The 8,487-nt window shown below is 41.1% G+C and overlaps 1 long non-coding RNA gene across 1 annotated transcript; it reads right to left on the bottom strand.

Moving 5' to 3' along the window:
- Positions 1–6: 6 nt before the first annotated feature.
- Positions 7–5,152, bottom strand: LOC135539115 (uncharacterized). The gene is made up of 3 exons (XR_010455556.1): positions 4,825–5,152; positions 1,140–1,304; positions 7–970 (listed from the first exon to the last, which is right to left on the bottom strand). It is a non-coding gene; the product is annotated as an uncharacterized LOC135539115 (long non-coding RNA).
- Positions 5,153–8,487: the final 3,335 nt, after the last annotated feature.

The following is an 8,487-nucleotide window of genomic DNA, read 5'->3' as shown; positions in this document are numbered from 1 at the left end:
TATATGATCTGGAATTTGCTGAATAGCTAAATGAGAAGTGGAGTCCAAGGAAGAATAGATGTCGTCATGACATCCTAAAAATACAAATTTAATAAAATTAAGGGCAGAACTCACCCAAGTCAACATTGGACTGGCCAGGGTTCTGCAGAGCCCCCCCGGGCTGGCGTGGTTACATGTGATCTGCGGTTGTGAGGCCGGTTGGACGTACTGCAAAATTCTCTAAAACAACATTGGAGGTGGCTTATGGTAGAGAAATTAACATTAAATTCTCTGGCAACAGCTCTGGTGGACATTCCTGCAGTCAGCATGACAATTGCACGCTCCCCTAAAACTTGAGACATCTATGGCATTGTGTTGCGTGATGAAATTGCACATTTTAGCATGGCCTTTTATCGTCCCCAGCACAAGGTGCACCTGTGTAATGATCATGCTGTTTAATCAGTTTCTTGATATGCCACACCTGTCAGGTTGATATGCCACACCTGTCTTGGCAAAGGAGAAATGCTCATGAACAGGGATGTAAACACATGTGTACACATTTTGAGGGTAATATTGTTTTGGAAAAATTCTGTGATCTTTTATTTCAGGATATGAAACATGGGACCAACACTTCACATTTCAGTGTACATTCTGCATAATGTGCTGTCAACTATGACCCTCAGGTTATATGGGTGGTTCACCTAAGGTATATTGCATTCACCAACTACACATTTTTGCACTGGTTTTGATAAGAAATTGATTCCTCTTGAATAAGAGATGACCTCCTACCCAAATATGTCTACTATTTATACGGTCCCATAAGGTCACCAGAGAACAGTTGCGACACTTACATGCATGACACCAGGGAGGTCTCCCCCCGAGCCTCATCTCATGCATGGCCTGCATACGACCCTTCACCAGCTCTCTGAGACACAACACCAGTGAGGAGAAGACCAATGCCAGGGAGCCAGACAGGGTATACTGCAGGCTACTGTGACAGAGGTTAAAGATAATTAGAGAGAGAATCACAGGAGGGAAAATAGAAACATCAGCAATAGACAATAACATACGAAGATGAAGACTTATTTGTAAGACAAAAACACAGTGAAGGGGAGAGGGATGAGACGAGAATGCAAAGACAAAGATCCTGTGTTGCCAACCTGAGGTCAGACACGTTCTCCAGCCCAAAGTCTCTCCTGGTGAGCTGCTAGCAGGCCCCGTATCAGACAAAGAGCACAGCATTCCAGCCACGTTGGCCAGGTCAGGCACAGAGCCAGTTGTGGCAGTAAGTCTTCAGGAAACAGTCCAGGAAACCACTGTACAGGCTGGTATGGGGGGTGATAAGTGCCAGAATTAAGCCTGGGCAAACATACCACCGCGTGGCTGTCACCTACCATTGAACATCAAACTGACATGACACCAATGCCTTACTAATGTCTGCATGACACCTGCGTGTTAATTAAAGTCATAAGGTGCATAGTTTATATTTATGGGCCATTCCGCTGAATCGGTACCATTTGCATGTTGTTACTTTTCAAAATTAAACTTCATTCCTTATCTTTTTTCAGCACTATCTAATAACACACGTTTAACTATTAAAAAAAAAAAGGTTGGTTGCATTTTTTCCTCAGTCCTGTTACCAAAACTCTTAAAATATGTTTAAATATCAATGTTTACTGTTTAGATATTAAACTGTTTAAATATCAATTAAAAGTCATGCCAACTAGTTTTGTTTTTCCCTCAGTGGGTATTTTAAAGAAAATTGGTTAAATGTTCAAAAAAATCTGCAGCTAAAAAGTCAACATATGCAGACAAAATGTATGCTTTTTATTTTTAAGGGAAGACCCCCTTAGATTTTTGATAAACGTATCGTGATTTATCAAACAACTGTTTAAATGATGGACCAAACAAATGAAAAACAAGTGGTTTACCTTTTTATATTACTAAAAAACAATGAAGCAACAGGAATGAACATTGGGTCACAGGAATGAACATTGGGTCACAGGAATGAGTGCTTGTGTGAGGGAGAATAACTGGATGTCACAGAACTTCCTTCAATTAAAACAAAGATAAAACAGAGGTCATTATATTTGGCAAAAAAGATCTTAGTCTAAATAGCAACATAAAAGCTGTAACAATTGTGTGTGTATGTATGTGAGCGTGCGCTTGTGTGTGCGGGGTGCAGCATGTGTCAGGCTCCTGCCTCTGCACAGTATAGGTTCTCCATATTCCTCTCAAAAGGCAAGAAAGACAACAAATACAAAAAGCTGAGCAAATCCTCAGAACTCTACATTGACTACCAGTATCTAATATTAACTTATAGTATTTTATGCACATAAAACAACATTCACTTGCAAACACGAAATACATTTGTATTTCATACAGAATTTCAATAAAATAATGAACAAAAACTTGCCATTTCTAAGAAACCGACTCTGGATTGGCCCAGACTTTGTCGTCAATTTCCATGTAACACGCCGCGACTAGCCTCGCTGGTGGAATGGTACACAGGAGGTCTTGAAACGGGTACCAAAGGATGTCTTCGCAAGGTGGCCAGCAAAACCTGTTGGCCCCAATACTTTTCATACAACAAACCTTGACGTGTGTGTTGTTTGTGTCTGTGATGATGCCAAGCTACAGTTGACCGTTGTACTTCAGCACACACCATTTACCAACAACCTCAGGACTTTGCCCCTGATTTCCTGTGGTCGTGGGAGCCTTCTGTCAATTGAATGTGAAATGCTTTGCATTAAAGCGCTCACAGCTCAGATGTTGTCTTGCTGTGAACAAGCAGCTGACGTCCCTGTAGGTCAGCTCTCCATGGCCTGGGGTTACTGCCTGATGCATCTTTATCATAGATGGAACTGGTGGCACATCCTTGGGCATCTCTGACACTGCTGTTGACTGCTTCCTCTTCCACAAAAAGAATAACTTGCTTGCTGTATCCATCTTGCTCAACACAGAAAACAGCTCTGAAGCATTAGGGACATCTGTCCCCTTGCTGACAAGACTTTCAGCTGTCCTCTTCAGGGCCCCGCCCACTCCATCCAGGGCACCCTTAACATGGCTTGCCTCAAAGAAGTTCCACAATCCAGCAGTGAATCTTCTTCTGAACAGCTCAGTACTAAACAGGAACAAATTCACTCGCTGCTTGTACTGAGTGCAAGGGCCATCACCGTAAAAATGGATAGTGGTAACCTCTGGATGTGCACTCTGTACATAATCAAGCAATGGTGACAAGTGCTGCCAGATTGCTGGTGGGCCCTGCCGTCTGGAGGGGGACACTGTGCAGAAGGACACTGGTCGGGGGGTTGTATGCACATAAACCACACCTGTGTGCAATGTTGCCTGCTGGTGTGATGCTCTGACGTGAACCGTCTGTATTTCTGTGGCGTACTTAGAGGTCATTTTCGGAAAAGTCAACATGAATAAAGCATTCATGTGCTTTGAAGCCTTGTTTCAGTGCCCTGTTGTGGGTAAACGGATTCTTGATGTTGTAAGTGTGCATCTTAAACTTGCGCAGCATCAGATTCAGTTGTTCCAGCAGTTGCTCTTGGGTGGTCTGGAACTCTTTTTTGATGGTGACTTTGGATGTACCGCCATTAGGGTCATTCTTGTGCTCCTTATCCACAGTTGCCCACTGGACATAAGTCACTTCATTCTTATCATTGTATTGGCCAGAGACGGGACGAGAGGTCCTTGCACACCGCATAGTCCCCATACATGCACTTCATGCACTCCGTGTTGCATGTGACGGATTTTAGAAGTTCATCAGGGTTGAAAGTGCTGATTATCTTCAGGTGGTGCAGTTTCTGTACGATAAAACTGAGATTTTCATGCAGTTGCACATGCAAGTCTCCTGGTCACTTAGAGTTGGGTGAACAACCCAAAAGGGGCTCAGTGAGCAGAAGAGGGAGTATGAGATCGACCCATCATGTTCTGACAAAATCCAAAAGGAACCTCTTCTGATTTTCTTCTGGGTGAGGGTCTGCCTCTTCCCAGTCGTTAATCAACTGACATCATCCTGGTGTAAAAATCTCAGACTTTGTTTTTGAAGCCATCTACCACCCTACTGTTTCTCTTCCTTTGGTAGTTTAAGTTAAGTTCTGCATTTTTCGCATTCATCAGCCACCTTTTCTTTGACAACCCAAATTAACTTTGGGAGAGACGTTGCAGCCTATATGTTTTTGTTTTCCTGTCACTATCTTTGAGATGAGTTGCCTTTCCCTTGATCCCCATGAGTTGCTGTGCCTCTGTCGGATGTCCTCCACTAAGGTGTCATGGAAGAGAAGGGTCTTTTGCATTGTAGCGCGTATGATAAAAAAAGAGTGAGAGAACTTACTTTTGGTCTTCCCATGGCATCAGGAGACTCAAATGATGCTACTTCCTGTTGATCATGTGACTTGTGGAATGTCCCAAAGTTTAGAGGGGGGAATGTGTCAGGGTAACAGGACTGAGTGAAAACGTGACAAAAGTGTATTTTAACTAACATATGACTTTCCTCTGAGAATGTATTTTGTCTAAATTGGAAAAAGAGTCACCCAATAATAAAAAATAAGATTTGATTGTTTCTAATCATTATATTTAATGGTGAAGTGTAGTGGGCACGGGCTAAAATCCATTTTTTTCAGTGTTCTCTGTAGTTTTTTTATTAAGGTTGTACATTATGGATCTTCAAATTGCAATTAGGACCATGTGCATGACACTTTGCTTGATAATATAATGTATTATACATATACTTTTCATGCATATTTATGCATGTAATGTCCTGGGGACGGAAAAGGTACCGATTCGGCAGAATGACCCTTACATTAATTAAATCAACCATACATTTTAGAAACGTACCGTTTTTCCCGTGCAAGCCGACATTCCGAAGTTGCCACCTTGAGCTATTATGTAGCCTACGACTTGTGTATTTCCTGTTATCGCTAATGGACTAGAAAATATTATGACCAGAGGGTCCGTGCTATTCGGGATCCTTGGGATATCCCTACCTCAATCAAGTGTAAATGTAAAATTGTTTGTTATCCCTTTTTCTTCCCTATTGGTAGTTACAGTCTTGTCGCATCAGTGCAACTCCTGTACGGGCTCGCGAGAGGCAAAGGTCGAGAGCCGTGCTTTCTTCGAAATACGACCCTGCCAAGCCACACTGCTCCTTGACACAATGCCCGCTTAACCCGGAAGCCAGCCGCACCAATGTATGAGAGGAAACATCGTACACCTGGCGACCGTGAATGTACACTGTGATTCGCTTGTGGGCGTGATGGTAGCATATAGCAGCATGTTCGACTGTGCGTCAAGAATTCAGCGTAACAAGTTTGTATGAAGGTCTGATTATTAAATGGATACATAGTTCAATAGTAATATCCTTTAAAACGCTCTGGTGGCAAACACATTTTGCAGCCCTGTTTCCAATTGGCCACATGGCTGGGAGTACCTATTTAAAGTAAGTAAATACATTTCGAAAATGTAAAAAAAAAAATGGTTTATCAGCTAACTAGCTACAGTGCAGGCTAACTCAAATGAACTGCTAACGTTAGTTGGCTAGCTAGCTACCTAGCCAACTTCACATACTGTATAGCTAGCTAAGTGAATTAAATATCACAACCTGTATTTATCACCGTAAAAAAAAAACTACAAATGCATTTGTAGGTAGCTAGCCTAACAACCATGGAGGAGGGTGAAAGGATAGCAGCCCCAACTGTCAGTGAGAGAGCAGGCTATTCTGGATAGGACAGGTACTTTTGTGTAGTTCCTGTCCCTAAAAGTGAGGATGGAGATAATATTAACTTAATATTCAGTGCGGTCTAATTTGACTATAATGAAGTCTGTTTGAAGTTTTTCTCTCCTCAGATAAAGAGAGCTATGAAAGCCTGTATACACATGAAGAGCAATGTGTATACAGGCGGTGCACATTTTGTTTTTGCCTTAGCACTATACAGCTGATTCAAATGATCAACTCCTCATCAAGCTTCAAGTGGTATTTATGTATTTAATTTGTGATGCTATCCTTGATATGATCCTGTTATTGTCACATACTAAACATGCACATATGTGTGCCAATGCATCTATCAATCCAATGTTATCATGATTTGTCATCAAGGATATTATACTTTAGTAATCCACAATGACCTGGTGATGTAAAGGTCTAATAATTACATTGTCTTCCATATTCCTACAAATTTCTTGTAACTCGAGATTCCTTCAAAACGGTTAACATGTAGGGCACTGCAAGGTTGGGTGTCCAGGGCCATCTGGGTCTGCCTCCTGGAGGAATTCAGGTGTGTAATGGCTACCTGTGTTCTGCATAACTTCATGAGGATGGACACGAGGACCAGGAGGGGATCTGCAGCTCGCTGCTGTGTGCCAGAGGAGAATGCAGGATGTTTCAAGGATGGGGTCCAACAACGCAGCAAGAGAGACAATCCGTGTGCAGGTCTTCACTTCCTACTTCTTCGAAGAGGGAGTTGTTCCCTGGCAACACCATAGACTACACTATGCACAACCAAAGGCTCTTTAAGAGCCATTCACATTGCAATAAGAGTATTTTTCCATAGCTATGTCAACTGCAGTTATTCAATTCCCAGTTTCTCTCCCTTTGATTTCTACTTCTCAGGTGAGGGTACTGTTTAGGTAAGGGTGTGATGTCTGTACAAAAACAAAACAAGCTATTTTAAGTCACATTTTTTTCCAATATGGGTATTCAAAACCCTATAACCCACATCTACACATGTATCAATCTGATTGATGGATTGTGTTGTACAGTAACCAGGCTCAGGTGTATAACTGTGGCTCCTTCCACCTTCAAAGAATGGGCAAAAGAGCCAACCATGGAGAATAGCAAGACACTTGACTATTTCTATAACTATGCTATATTGTTTGTCCTCGTGTGTTCGTTCATGTTTTTCAGCATAAAGTACTCTGCAGCCACTTAGTGTGGTGTGGACACCAGGTGAGGCGACACACAGATTCCCGTTGAACACTGTCCCTTTAACTACCTTAATTTCTCAATAAGTCTCTCCTTCACTTCATCCCCCTCTCCTCTTCTCCCTAAATCCTCTAGGTTATATCAGCTGTGTCGGTGAACCCCTCCCGCATCTGAACTGGCTACATCGAGGGCACAGCATGATAAGAGGTGAGAGGTCACTTGGTAAGGTCAACAGGAAGTATTATTAAAGAGATGCTTTACATTGAAATATCAGAGTTAATGATCCACGGTCAGTTTTGCATTTCACCTCCTGATTATTATGACTAACAATGTTAGAATTAAAAATTTAAAACACACGGCATAAACATGCTCTCTACATCTGCAGATGTTTTGATGTGAGAGGATGCCAACCCCCGGTCCCATCATCGCTACCTCACCCGCTTTTAAGATAAGTGTCTCTAGTCAGCCCGAAGGTTATGTAATTGTGATGAACTGAGAGAATATTTGGGTTGCACTGTGATTCATTAATCATAGGAGCAGGGGAAGGCAGCATATGTTCTTACCTCTTTCCCTTTGTCTTCTTCCTCTTGTTATAATGCATAACAGATATGCATTGAAGTACAGATTGAACTTGTATTGATAACACTTGGATAATGAACTGCTTTCAATAAAGTGTTTCAAATTGAAATTAAGTCTCATTTGATTAAATACTACACCTATCCTGTGTTTATCAGATCAATGCAGATGAAGGGCATTAGATATTGAAATGAACCGGTTTTAGACTATTTACATGATGCATAGGAAGGGTAGTGTACTGTTTTGTAAATTATATTTATGTATGTATATATGAATTACAAATCAGTCTTTAACTAGTTAAATCTTGTTTCTAGTCTATTAGTTACAATGTGTAACCATTGATGTCCCAGGACCAAGATTGGTAAACACTGTTGTGGTGTATAATTGTAAAACATATATGCAGACACAGCATAATACAAAGACTGGAATGTGATACTCCTGGTATTGGATAATCTCAAGACATTCATACCTGAACTGCACCTTTATTTTTCAAGGTAGAGTACATGATCAGTGAATATATTAAATGTGGGGAACTCATGCATGGTAATAACTACATGTATATACAACTTGCATCCTTTGTAATATTCATATGTGTAAACATACTGAATTGTAATTGGATGCATTTTACCGCCATATCATACTGTGCTATGATTGGTTAAGACCACCCAAATGGTTAGGCCATGGTCAGTTTTATCCTGGTTGGTGATACGTGAACATGCCAGTTATAGCTAGCTAATAAAGAGCTACGTTAAGAAATATCCTGTACTGCATTTTATTTTGTACAAAGTGTGCAAAACAAGACATCCTTGGCACAGTTATATTACACTACTCAAAAAAATAAAGGGAACACTAAAATAACACATCCTAGATCTGAATGAATGAAATATTCTTAAATACTTTTTTCTTTACATAGTTGAATGTGCTGACAACAATCACTCAAATGATCAATGGAAATCAAATTTATCAACCCATGGAGGTCTGGATTTGAAGTCACACTCAATGTA

This window comes from Oncorhynchus masou, unplaced genomic scaffold (assembly GCF_036934945.1).
Source record: "Oncorhynchus masou masou isolate Uvic2021 unplaced genomic scaffold, UVic_Omas_1.1 unplaced_scaffold_137___fragment_2___debris, whole genome shotgun sequence".
Classification (NCBI taxonomy): Eukaryota; Metazoa; Chordata; class Actinopteri; order Salmoniformes; family Salmonidae; genus Oncorhynchus; species Oncorhynchus masou.
This window is presented reverse-complemented; position numbering and strand designations above follow the sequence as displayed.